This window comes from Crocodylus porosus, unplaced genomic scaffold (assembly GCF_001723895.1).
Source record: "Crocodylus porosus isolate Cpor-Errol unplaced genomic scaffold, CroPor_comp1, whole genome shotgun sequence".
In the NCBI taxonomy this organism is placed as follows: domain Eukaryota; kingdom Metazoa; phylum Chordata; order Crocodylia; family Crocodylidae; genus Crocodylus; species Crocodylus porosus.
This window is the reverse complement of record NW_017728912.1, coordinates 1,673,691-1,686,414: the sequence shown is the minus strand read 5'-3', so window position 1 is coordinate 1,686,414 and position 12,724 is coordinate 1,673,691.

Here is a 12,724-nt window from a genome sequence, read left to right as displayed (position 1 = left end):
AGAAGAACTGATAAACTGATGGTAATATTAGATATTAGAGCTATATAGTCCTAAGGCACAATATTTGGGTTTGGATCTGAACTTCATTAGAGTTCTGTGTATTTGTATGTTGGATGAAGTTCTGATCTGAAAATTATTGAAGTTCAGGGGCGTTTGGATACAGATGTCTAGTTTAGGTCTTTCTTGGTGCATCTATACATTCAATTAATGTGATGCAATAAACTCTGGAGGTTTTTGAACCAGAGTCAACTGCTCCTGGACACAGCGTCTACATGTGTACCCTGGACAGCAGCAGCTTGAACTAGGGCAGATCAGCCCCAGACTGATATCAGGCCCAGGGGGTCAGCATCAAGCTCCACGTGCTGGCATCAGGCAGCAGAGAGGCTGGCTGGGCCACAAGGGTGCACAACCTTGGAGCTGGGTGGAGCTGCACTTTAGACCTACATGCTCTAGCCAGCCCATGTCAGCACCTACATGTGCATTTTGCTATCTCCACAGCACTATCTTGAGGCAGTATTAATTAATTTATAACACCCTAGTACCAGTGCACATGTAGACTGTGACACTGTGGAGCTAATTAGCCAACTGCAGTAAAATGCACGTGTAGATGTAAAGGGCTCCAATCCTCCCACCCTCACTCCAGCACAGTGAGGGCAAACCCCAGCCTGAGCTCCCTAGCCTCCCTTCTGCCCCACTCCCTTCATATAGACAGCACCGGGGGCAGGGCTGGGCTACATTATCCCAGCCATTCTATCAGACACAAGTTAATGAAGGTGATCTAATTTGGAGCACCTTCATCTGAGCACTTATATAATTATAATTAATTTGTCACAATATCAGGGACTTTAAAATCAACCTACAGACATGTACTTTCATAAGGGCACGGCTGTAGAGTGCTTTCAAGGGGTTGACTGCATGATAAATGTAATTTCTGTCTGTTCCCTAAGTCCACCTACACCATGAATGAATTTGGGCCACATTTTTACTGGATATTATTAAGACTACATAGAAACTAAAAACCTCTTCACTAAACATTACATGTACTGTCACATACTTACAATACTGAATTATGCTTGAGATATGCATCTCATTACCAACAAATATCAATTCAACACTGTTGGGTAGCATTCATGTTCCCCTTTCTAAAATATTTAAGCAAAAGATTAGCTATATAAAATAAGGACAGATAAGGAAAGGACGTAAAATTGTATCCTAGTAATATGTTTACCCCTGAAATACAGAAATCTTTCAAATAATAATAGTTTGGAAAGAAAACTCTAACATCTGGTAATCTTAAAGCATTAGTTGAAAAGTTTTTTTCACTAGCAGCATTTAGGAACCCCTTAAAAATTCATATATGTTTTAACATTCAGCAGCAAAAAAAGATGTGTGCAATTACTTTAACTGCAGGAATGAAAACTATATTCTCACCAATCTCTCCTTCATTAATGCCTGAGTGTTCATGAGATAAGGTCTTATCCTGACATCTATATTCATATGCTTTACCAACAGAAGGAAGTATTCTGAGGTTTAGATGATCCATCAAAGTGGTGATGCAGAGCTAGACTGACACCAGTATGTCATAGAAAAATCAAATTTGTGATAGAAGGATGCGCACCTGCACAATATCCTTCAGTGAACCCAAACTCCATTTGATGAGGCTGACTTAGAATCTACATCATCAGCTTCTCATGAATTGTACTGTCTTGGCAAAGTCATGAGATTGATTATTGATTGATGGCACACATACAGTACTCTGATCATCAGAGTAGCAATAGGAAGACTAAATTTTTTACTGAGTAAGATAGTAGTCTGCAAAATTTTACCTAATAATATGCATTGGAAAAAATCTGTGTAGTTCTAGAAGAGTTACAAAATATTGAGTTTAAGAATTCTGAGAGCAAATACAAAAGCTCACCTCAACTGTGGCTATTAATATAAAATGTTTGCTTATGAATACATTTAGGAAATCAGAACAAAGAAGTTTGCCTTTCCTTGGTCTATTTGTTCAGCTCATCATTTTGTATGCATAGAGAAGAGATGATCTTAGGACAGGAATGATACCAATTACAAGTCTTATTCCTGGAAATGGGGAGGAGGGTAGGGAGACAGGAAGGGAAGGGAGGGGAGAGTTTCCATGCTTAGGGTGCATTATTTTTGCAATAAGAAGCTTGTTATTTGGGTCACAAAGATTGTTATTTGGGACACAGTTTATATAATCATCCAGTTGTTGTTACTCTTAGGGTACAGGATTGATATGGGCAGAAATAAAATGCAGTCATTGTGAAATGTCCCTTCTCTATAATGTATCTTTGTGAACAACAGGGATTCACAGTAGTTGAAGCAATTAGATAAAGCTTTCTTCCTCTGACCTAAGGAATTGGTTCAAAGTACACAAGCAAATTGCCAGGCTGTATGCATTTTAATTATTTTTACCACCAGAAATCTTCTCCTAGATCGATCGAGGATCTATGATGTAGTTTTTTAGTATTTTCTTAAGACATAAGACTCTATCTATCTATCATACATGGATAGTTAAACAGACTTATGATCTGCTATAGAAAACCATAGCATAAAACCCAAGTCATCATTAAAGGTTTGTGGACCAACATTGATTTCTAATTTGAAATATGTTTTCACATGAGGCAAATTCTGCCACATATTCCACTGGAAATAAATAACTCTCTCCCTCCCCACCCAAAACCCACAAAAAATGACAGCAACAATAACAAATAGGTGAACATTTTTGGTTGTGATAGTATTCATTGCTGATCTGGGTGTCAATTTGTAAATGTAAACTAAATTAGGAAGTCTGCACAAATTATATGCAGAATCAGACACCTGGATTTCCCACTGCTCTTTCAAAAGAATCATCAAGTAACTAGAGTAGTACCTCTGTTATTTCAGCTACAACAATGTGAAAGGACCTCATCCCATGAATTCATTGGCTTCAGCAGAGTCCTGTGGCTCATGGAGCTTGTTGAATTAGGCTCAGAGGAGGCAAGAGTTCCAGGTGAAATGCTTAAGAAGAAAGATTTAAAAGAGAAAAAGTAATCTGTTCTTGTCATTAGGGAGAGAGAAAAATGCCCAGAAACTTTGCTCATGCCAAATAAACAATACATACAGATACATTCACAGTATGGCGATATAGTACTTGTTCTAAAGAACATTTTTCTGTGCATAGGAAATATGGTAACAAAACAAATTAGCAACTTCAAAGCAAGGAGAAGGAATGAAGTTTACTATAAGGGAACACCTGTTCTTAAAAGTTTCATAAAACATCAAGGGAGGAACATCTGCTACTCAGCATGCAACGGACCACCAAGGCTGCATTAGAGAAGAGGTGGGAAGAATGGATAGACAGGAGTTAGAATAAATAGAGAAGGTACTGGCATCCCACTGAACAGTGTGACCTCTATTATCACTTTCCAAGTTATTCACTCCCACACCTCAGTCTCACAGTAGCATTCACAGGGAAAGGACTGTAACAGAGCCAGCTGCTACAGACAAGTTAATAAGTTAATAAATTGCCCAGCAGATGACAATATACAATAGGTCTTATATTTTCCAAGAGTAACAAAATGAATAGTTTGAAAATGGAGAAAAAAAGCTTTATGTGAACAAGGAAATAAAGCACCATATCAGAGCTTCCAGTATCCATTAGACCATCAATGTTGAGAAAGAAATACTGTCATAAAATAAATGTGTGTATTAGAATGGATATAATATTTTGAATTTAAACCCTACCTTCCCCCAAGTTGCTACCTTGCAGCACAGAGAACAGTGGAACGTGCAGTATGTGATGCCACAGATGAGTCTGTGGTACCACATATCACAGAGCCATGCTCATCTGGACATGGCCTTAGATACTAACTGGTTCAGAGAAGCGCATAGTTTGTGGGCAACAACCTACTTGGTCATAGATTCATACACGCATAGCTTGTAAGGCCAGAAGGAACCGTAGAAAATCATCAGGTCAAGCACCCTACACCCAGCAGGAAAGATAACTGGGGGTCAGGTGACCCCAGCAAGGTGACTGTCTAGTATCCGTTTGAAGATTTCCAGGGTAGGTGATTGCACCACCTCTGGAGGGAGCTTATTGCACAGTCCAGGCACTCTGACTGTGAAGAAGTTTTCCCTAATGTTGTGCCTGAATTGATCTTCCAGGAGTTTGTGGCCATTACTCTTAATTAGTTGCCCTGGTGAGCAGTTGTTCACCCAGTCCTTGATGTACTCCTAGTGTATTGGTAAGCTGCTACCAGGCCCTCTCTCAGTCTTCTTTTCTTCAGGCTGAAGAGTCCCAGATCCCTCAGCCTTTCCTTGTATGGCTTGCCATGTAAGACCCTGATCATACGGTTAGCTCTTCTTTGGACTCTCTTAAACTTGTCCATGTCCTTGTTAAAGTGTGTTGTCCAGAACTGGATGCAGTACTCCAGCTGTGGTCTCACCAGTGCTGAGTAGAGCAGAAGAATCTCCTCGTTGGTTTTGCTAGGGATGCATCGATTGATGCATGCCAGAATATTATTTGCCCTACTGTCTACAATATAGCACTGCCAGTTCATATTCATACTGCAGTCTCTTATTATCCCCAGGTCCCTTTCATTCATGGTGCTTGTCAGTTTGGTGCCACCAAGCCAGTAGGTATATTGGGGATTGCTTATCCCAAGGTGAAGCACTTTACATTTCTTGACGTTGAACTGGTTCTGATCCATCCAACTTGCCAGTCTGTCTAGATCCCCCTGTATGCTTCCACATAACTATTAAAAATCAAATGGTGGGAAGTTTCATAGACATAGACATCAGGGCTGGAAGGGACCTCAGGAGATCATCGAGTCCAGCCCCCTGGACCAAGGCCATCGCTAGGAAGGGGCGAATTGGGGTGACTGCTCAAGGTCTCATGCTTTGTGGGGCCCTGTGGAGTGCAACAGAACAGCAGTGGTGCAGAGTAGGGTGGAGCAGCTGCTTTGCATCCAGCCACTCACTACCCCCCACCACCAATGCTGCCACGGCAGCTTATTTGGGTCCAGGACCATGGGATTGGAGTGGGGGCAGGGCCCTGCATGGGCTGATTTGCCCTAGGCCCTGCAGCCTGCTCAGGTCAGTTCTGTGAGTCACTGAGTACTGCTCATATAGATGCTGGCCAGGATAAATTTGATCCTGGTCAGCCACACCAGCAAGGAACCACAGGGGATGGGGCAATTCTGTATTCCTTTGTCCTGGCCCTGCTCAGCTCCTGACTTCCTCCAGGACCTGGCAGCTAATCAATACCAGGACAGGGTTGTTCTCTCTACCCAGTCCCTATCCTGACACTTTATGGCTCCCGGCTCCCCAAAGAACTGGGAGACTAGCAGTGCTGGGACTGAGGAGCTCTCTGCTTTCCTACTCAGCTGGGGGCTTGCCAGAAGCTGCCCCACTTGCAGTAATTTCTGCACAGTCAGGGGCTCATGGGCAGCTTCCCCACAAGTGGGACACCTCCATCCAGCTCCCTGCTAGGCAGGAAATCTCTGCTCAGCACTGGCTTCACTGGCACCTGTATGTCCCAATGGGAGAGTTCTGTCAACTGCAGCAGCAGCTGTCTGCCAGTCCTATTCACATCAGGACCCCTCCCAATTTACAAAGAGCCAAAAGACAGATTCTGCTGCAGCCAGCAGAGTTCTCCTGCCTCCATGTGCATTAGAACCAGCCCCTGTGCCCCCTGCTGGCCCTAGACCTGCACCTCAGGGGAACCTGGAGCTGCCCCTGGCTGCCACAGGGGGGGCAGAGCAGGACAGGAACATCCCTGTTCAGGGATGTTCCTGTTGGGAGCATATTTGCTCCCAGGAGGGAGCATGAATAGATGTGCTCCCAAGGAAGGCTTACTGCACAGTATTTGTCATATTAATATCATGTGTAGATGCATATTAATTGCTATTGGAATTGCTGTAGTAGCATATTACTAGCATGTGTAGATGTGCCCTGTTTCCTTCATGCAAATGTTTTGGTGAACGAATTTGTTAACAGGAAAATGAAAAAAAACAAACAAAAACTGTGAATTTTGCCTAACTATTTAGGCTTTGTTTTTGCAGGAGAACATTATGAATTAGTAAATTCTGGCATTAGCAACAGAAAAAGGAATTCAAGAGTTATGAATATAGAAGCATACTACATGATAATTAAACAAAGAAATCAATTCACTTTTCAAACACATGCAATGAATCAACATGAAGAAATTACAGACTAAGAATGATTTGCATAAATTATTTTTGTATAATTTTAAATACCTTAATTATAGTAATAAATTATAACTATGAGAGAAACCTGTGAACTGTCATAGTTTATACATACCTAAAGGTTGCTGTTGTTTGCAAAGTAAATTTTGGAGGAATTGATTGATCAGGCATCATATCCTAGGAAAGAGCATCTTCCCAAACAAATCAGTCAAACAGAAATTCTTGGTTAAGTCTAAGTAAAACTTGTTCTAGCAAACTTTTCCACAAGATTGGGCACCATTACCTGCAAATAGTCAAGTGTAAGTCTTGGTACAGACATTTAAAAAGCCTGAGGTGGAACCGATGCAACCTACTTGCGTTTCTCCAAGTTGCTTATATTGGATCAACTTTGGAGGGGGCGGAGGGTGGGGAAATATTCAGATGACTGCACTGGACAAGGCCAGAAGGCAGAGTGCACTCTTGCACACCTTCTAGCATAGCCTCTATCCTGAACCTGGCCAACAACTAGCTGTAAGCTGCAGTGGGGGTGGCTCACAACCCGTATAAGCTTGCTTGGTTCTGTGGGGAGGGGAGCAGGGCCAGGCCCACCTCTGCTCTGCCTGCCCCCTTCCTTGATGGCCAGTTCTGCAGACATGGGCAGGGAGAAGCTAGGACTGAGCCATTGTGATGGTCAGAACCAGAGGGATTAATAAGCAATAAATATGTGCTTCTTGGAGGCATTTGGTATTTTGCCTAAACAGGTAATATTAGTTAATATAAAGCTTGTAAGTTTGTAAACTGCAAATATAACTTGTCTGTCATAAGTTTAACCAAAATGATAAATTAACTGTTCGTGGAATTGACTGGGCCCCATAGGCAAAGCTGTAGCTGCGAGATTAGGAGACCTAATGTTTTTTTTCTCAGGGTTCAGCCTTGATGATAAAACTGGATCCAAATGCCTGGCACACCCAACACATTCCAGGAAAGCACATCCCAAGAAAGTATATTCAAATGAAACCTAAAAGGGGTTGAGGATTAGGCGGAGCAATGTCAATTTCAAACCTAAAGGTGCTGCATCATAATTTGCTTATTGGATAAATCTGAGTCTGGGTAGTAACATTTTATGATAATTTTAACACTTTTCAATCCTATAGGGTAACAGCTATAGGGTAACATTGTGAGTGGCTCTAAAGCCAACATATTAGCATAAAACCAGGTATAAAAAGCACATGCATCATGTTATCAGCAAGAAGGAAGGAACAGAACGGTCATTTCTGTTCCATGCCCAGACTCCCAGTGTGAGTGAAGATCAGATCCTGATCAAGGGTCCTTCCCCTGTAATCCCTCTGACAGTGTTGATCGGGGACGCCTGACTTTGCTGGAATCACTTGACGTGCACCTGGCATTGAGGGACTATTGATAAGTTGCCAACCTATGTCTATCTGTTGTTTTGAACAGCCCAGTGGCTAATACCCTTGCAGTGCCTAGGTGGCCTGTGACAGAATTGATCTATCTGTTGTTATGATCTGTTATTTACTATTAGCTCTTTAATACTGCATTATCTGCTTATCACATTTATCTTTCTGTTAGCTGTTGTGTGCATGTCAGCTATAATAAATTTGCCTTCACTTCACTCCCAACTTTACCTCCTCAATCCAAAATGGAAGCAAACAGCCCAGTTTGCCTGTGATAAAATGGATACACTCACAGTGCCCAGCTGGCATGTGACAGCCATGTAAGGCTGTCAGCCAAAACAGACAGTAGGGAGGTGGGCAGGATGAGGAGGCCCCACTTATGCTATGTGGGGTTTCCCCCAGCTGTGCTTGCTTTGGTGTTGTGGGGGCTGGGCCCACAGGGTGGGGTCTTTCATTCCCCACCCCTCCAGTGCTGCCCAGATTGGTTGACAAGCCCATGCAACTCTTAGCTCTGGCTTCTGCCTGCCTATGTCAGTCAAGTCAGGCAGTTCTGGGGAAGTGAAAGCCCCTAATCTTTGGCCTGGCCCCAAACCCCTAGCTAGACTCAAGGAACACAGATGCGGGGCCTGTGCAAAGGGGGCCTCCACTCCTTGCCCTCCCCTGCTGCATGGCTGTCAATCCTGGCACTTTCTATCTCTGTGACAGTCTAGAGGGGTGAGACCAGCCCAGCTGTCAACCACAACAGATAAGCATGGGCCAAGGCTAGCCTGCCTGCCTTGTGAGAGGGGGTTAGCATGAACCCATAAAACAGCCTGGGATGCCAGGGGACTGCAACCTCGCTTGGGTCTGGAGAGGATCTGGAACAGAAATTTGATAGATTGGTCTAATTTAAACTGATTAACTCTGAAACTACATGCATCCAGGTCTATCTTAGACCAGGTCCCACCATTTTTACACTGATTTGTGTGCACTGACTTCTATTCTGTTACAAATTTAGACTGGTTTCCAATCACTTAGGCTAGGTTCAGACATTACACATAAAACAGTATATGTGTTCACATTAATTGAAATGTTGATGTACTTTTTTAGAATTTTTTAAGATATAAGGACATAAGAATTGCCATTTACTGGGTCAGACCATAGGTCCATCTTTCCTAGTATGCTATGTCATACAGCGGCAAAGAGTGGATGATGAAAAGTGGAGTGAACTGGGTATGTCCAGAGATTTGATCCACTGTTCCTCTATCACTCTAGTATTTAAGGTCTAGGAAGTTCTAATTCAGAGTCTATACCCCAACTGCTATACTCAATAGCTATTGATGCCCATTTCCTCCAATAATTTGTTCAATGTATTTTTGAATCTGGCAAAACTGTTGGCTTCCACAACATCTGATGGCAATGCGTTTTACGCTTTGATTACACAGTGTTTGAAAAATAACTTCCTTTCATTAGTTTTATACTCAGTACTACTAGTTTCATTTTCTGGCCTATTTTCTTGGCTCACAAACCACCAAATTAGCAATGAAGATCTCTGGTGTCTCTGAATCTCATTGCAATTTTTATTTCATTTGCAAGTGAACCTGCAATACATTTTATTGATTGGATTTCAACATTGAAAAGATATGCAAATAACACATAACTGACCACTGCAAGGTACATGGGAAGTAATTTATTTCATTTATGGTCCTAAAGAAATTCACTGCCTAAAGTAAATTCCATAGTTGAACACATGTAGGAAACAGGTGAGATTGACAGAAAATTGACTGATGCTTTAAGAGAGCTAGTTGTTACAGGAGATTTTGGCAGCATAAAAGATTAAATGATTTGTAATCAGCTCAAAGAGAAAACAGTTACATTATGTATTAATGAGAGCTTGCTGCTTGAACAGGATCAACTATTAAAGGAGGCTATCACCTGAGTCAACAGTGGCAGAAGAAAATAGAATAGGTTGGATATAGCAGGCTCAATTAAAGATATACAACCATTGCATGATATAGTTTAGCAAACTATATCATTAGTAAAACCATACATTACATTTCAATAGGAATTCAATGTAGGAGACATAACCTTAGTAAATTTAACCCATTAGGAAAACTATGTTATCTTTGTGGTTCTACATAATGCACTGAAAATTATAATGGGTTCTGTGCTGGAGAAGTTCAATACACACACTGCAGAAAGAGTTGGCATTTTGCTAAGGAATGGGCATGTCTTTCAATTTAGGCAGAAAGTACATAAAACTACATGCCAGATGTTTTACTGTGTAGTTTCAAACAATTCATGGATAAATAACATGTATTGATCATATTCCTCCAAAACAGATGAACAGATGAAGACTACTGAACTAAGGTTAGACTCTGGCTCACTAGTCTATACAGGTCAGAACATATTTTACCAGTTAATTACTTAAGGTGGATTTAGGCAGGAAGTGTGATTCTATCCCACTTTAATGCAACAGTTTATCAGCTTCCACTCATACCTTTTGTAATGTGACATCACCAGAGCTGAATAGAAGGGAATAATCACTTTCCTTGACCTGCTGGCAATGCTCCGACTAATGCAGCCCAGTATGCCATTAGCCTTAGCAACAAGGGCACACATACAGGAGACCTTCACCATTTGCAGGTGATACGTTCTCGTATCCCCCACAGATGGTGAAATCTCTGAATAAGGCACCGTGTTCATGAATGCTATTTGCATTCATGAACATAGTGCCCCCGGTGGGTGAGGGTGGGGGGCACAGCTGCACTGGTGATGGCAGGAGCACGGCAGCAGTGGCAGGAGCACAGTGGCAGCGGCGGGAGCACAGCGGCAAGTGCAGAGCTCCTGAGGAGTTCCTTTAAGTGTATTTAAAACGTGGGTTCAGCATTTGAGAATATTTGAAACCATGAATGCTGAACCTATGAATAGCAAGGTTTTCCTGTATTTGGCTTATTGTCCATGGTAACCTCCAGTTCTTTTTCTGTAGAGCTGCTACTTAGCTAGTGGCCCCCAGCCTGTACTGGGTTTGTTCCTCCCAAAGTGCAGGACTTAGTACTTCTTCTTATTGAGACTCATGAGATTTTATTTTGGTCCAGTCCTCCAATTTAATTGAAGTCTCTCTGAATACTATCCCTAGCCTACAGCATATCAATGACAGCTCACATGTTGGTGTCATCTGCAAACTTGCTGAGGGTGCAGTTAATTCCATCATCCAGGTCATTGATGAAGATATTCAACAAAACTGGCAACAGGCCAACCCCTGGGGCATTCCACTTAATACCAGTTGCCAACTAGACATTAAGCTATAGATCACTACCTTTTCAGACCAATGATCCAACCAGTTTTCTTATCCACTTTATAGTCCATTCACCTAACCCAGAGGTGGGCAAAATAGTAGAACTGGACAGCAGCCATATTCCATTTCCCAGGAACCCCTGTCTGCATTGCTCCAGATGGTCTCTGTGGAGACTCCAGAAGTGGCAGGGGCACAACAACGTGGAACCAGGGTCTCCATGGAATAACCTGACTGACACACTGGCAGGGCATGTGGCTGGGCAGAGAGATGCTCTGGGGCTGAGGCTGGGATCATGTGGTGATGACAGCATGGGCTGGAGCTAGGGCAGAGCCACAATTCACTGTCTGCACACACCTGGGGCAGTGGATCATGGCTTTCCAACAGCTACCTGCCCAGCTTCACATCCTGCCAGTACCACTTGTGCTGGTTTCCATAGAGGTCATGGCCCCACAGCCCTGCTGCTCCTGGAATTTCCATGGAGACCTACTGGAGCAATGCAGGCAGGGACTGCTGGGAAATGGAGTCTGCTGCAGGCCTGATCTGAGACACGGGCCAGAATTTTCCACCCTGGATATAACCCAGACTTCCTTATTTTGCTTGCAGGATTGTTGTGAGAAACCATACCAAAGCCTTGCTAAAGTCAACATGTATCACATCCACTGGTCTCCCCATGTCCACAGAGCCAGGCATCTCATCATAGAAGATAATTAGGTTGATCAGACATCACTTGCCCTTGGTGAATCCATGTTGACTGTTACTACCTTCTTCTCCTCCTTCAAATACTTAGAAATGGATTCCATGATTTTTCCATGGACTAAGCTGAGGCTGACCCTCTATAGTTCCCTGGATCCTCCTTCTTCCTGCTCTTTAAGATGGGCATTATAAATTGGGCCCTTTTCCAGTCATCTAGGACCTCTCCCAACTGCTATGAGCTTCTGAAGATAATGGCCAATGGCTCAAAATCACATCAGGCAACTCCCTCAGCAACCTCAGGTGCATCGTGCCCGGCCTCATGGACATGTACACATCCAACTTTTCTACACAGTCCCTAACTTGTTCTTTTGACACCATTGGTGTTCAACTTCTCCCCAAACTGTGCTGCTAGGTGCAGTAGTAGTCTGAGAGCTGACTTCGTCTGTCAAGCCTGAGGTAAAAAAGACAGTGAGTACTTCAGCTTTTTCAGCATCATCTGTCACTAGGTTGCCTCCCCCATTCAATAAGACTTACATTTCCCCTGATGATCTTCCTCTTGTTGTTGACATACTTTTAGACACTATTCTTGTTATCCTTCATGTTCCTTGCTAGCTGCAAATCCAATTGTGTTTTGGCCTTCCTGATTTTATCCCTGCATGCCCAAGCAATACTATTATAGTCCCCTCATAGTAGCTTATCCAATTTTGCACTTGCAAGGTTCTGTTTTGGGTTTTATCTAATGGGAGAATTCCCTGCAAAGCCAAGTTGGTCTTCTGCCATACTTGGTAGTCTACCTGCACATAGGGATGGGTCATTCCTGATCCCTGAGTAAAGTTTCTTTAAAATACAACCAGCTCTCCTAAACTCCTTTCTCTCTCAGACTGACCTCCCATGAGATCCTTGTCACCAGTTCTTTGAGTGAGTTCTTATTCTGCTGCTCTCCTTCCATTCTTTCCTATGTATCCTGAACTAAATCATCTTGGGATCACTGCTACCCAAGTTTCCACTTCTACATTCCCTATTAATTCTTCCCTGTTTGTGAGCAGCAAGTCAAGAAGAGCAAAGTCCCTGGTTGATCTCTCCAACACTTGCACCAGGGTGTTGTCCCCAACACTCTCCAAAAACTTTCTGAATTGCCTGTGATTTACTGT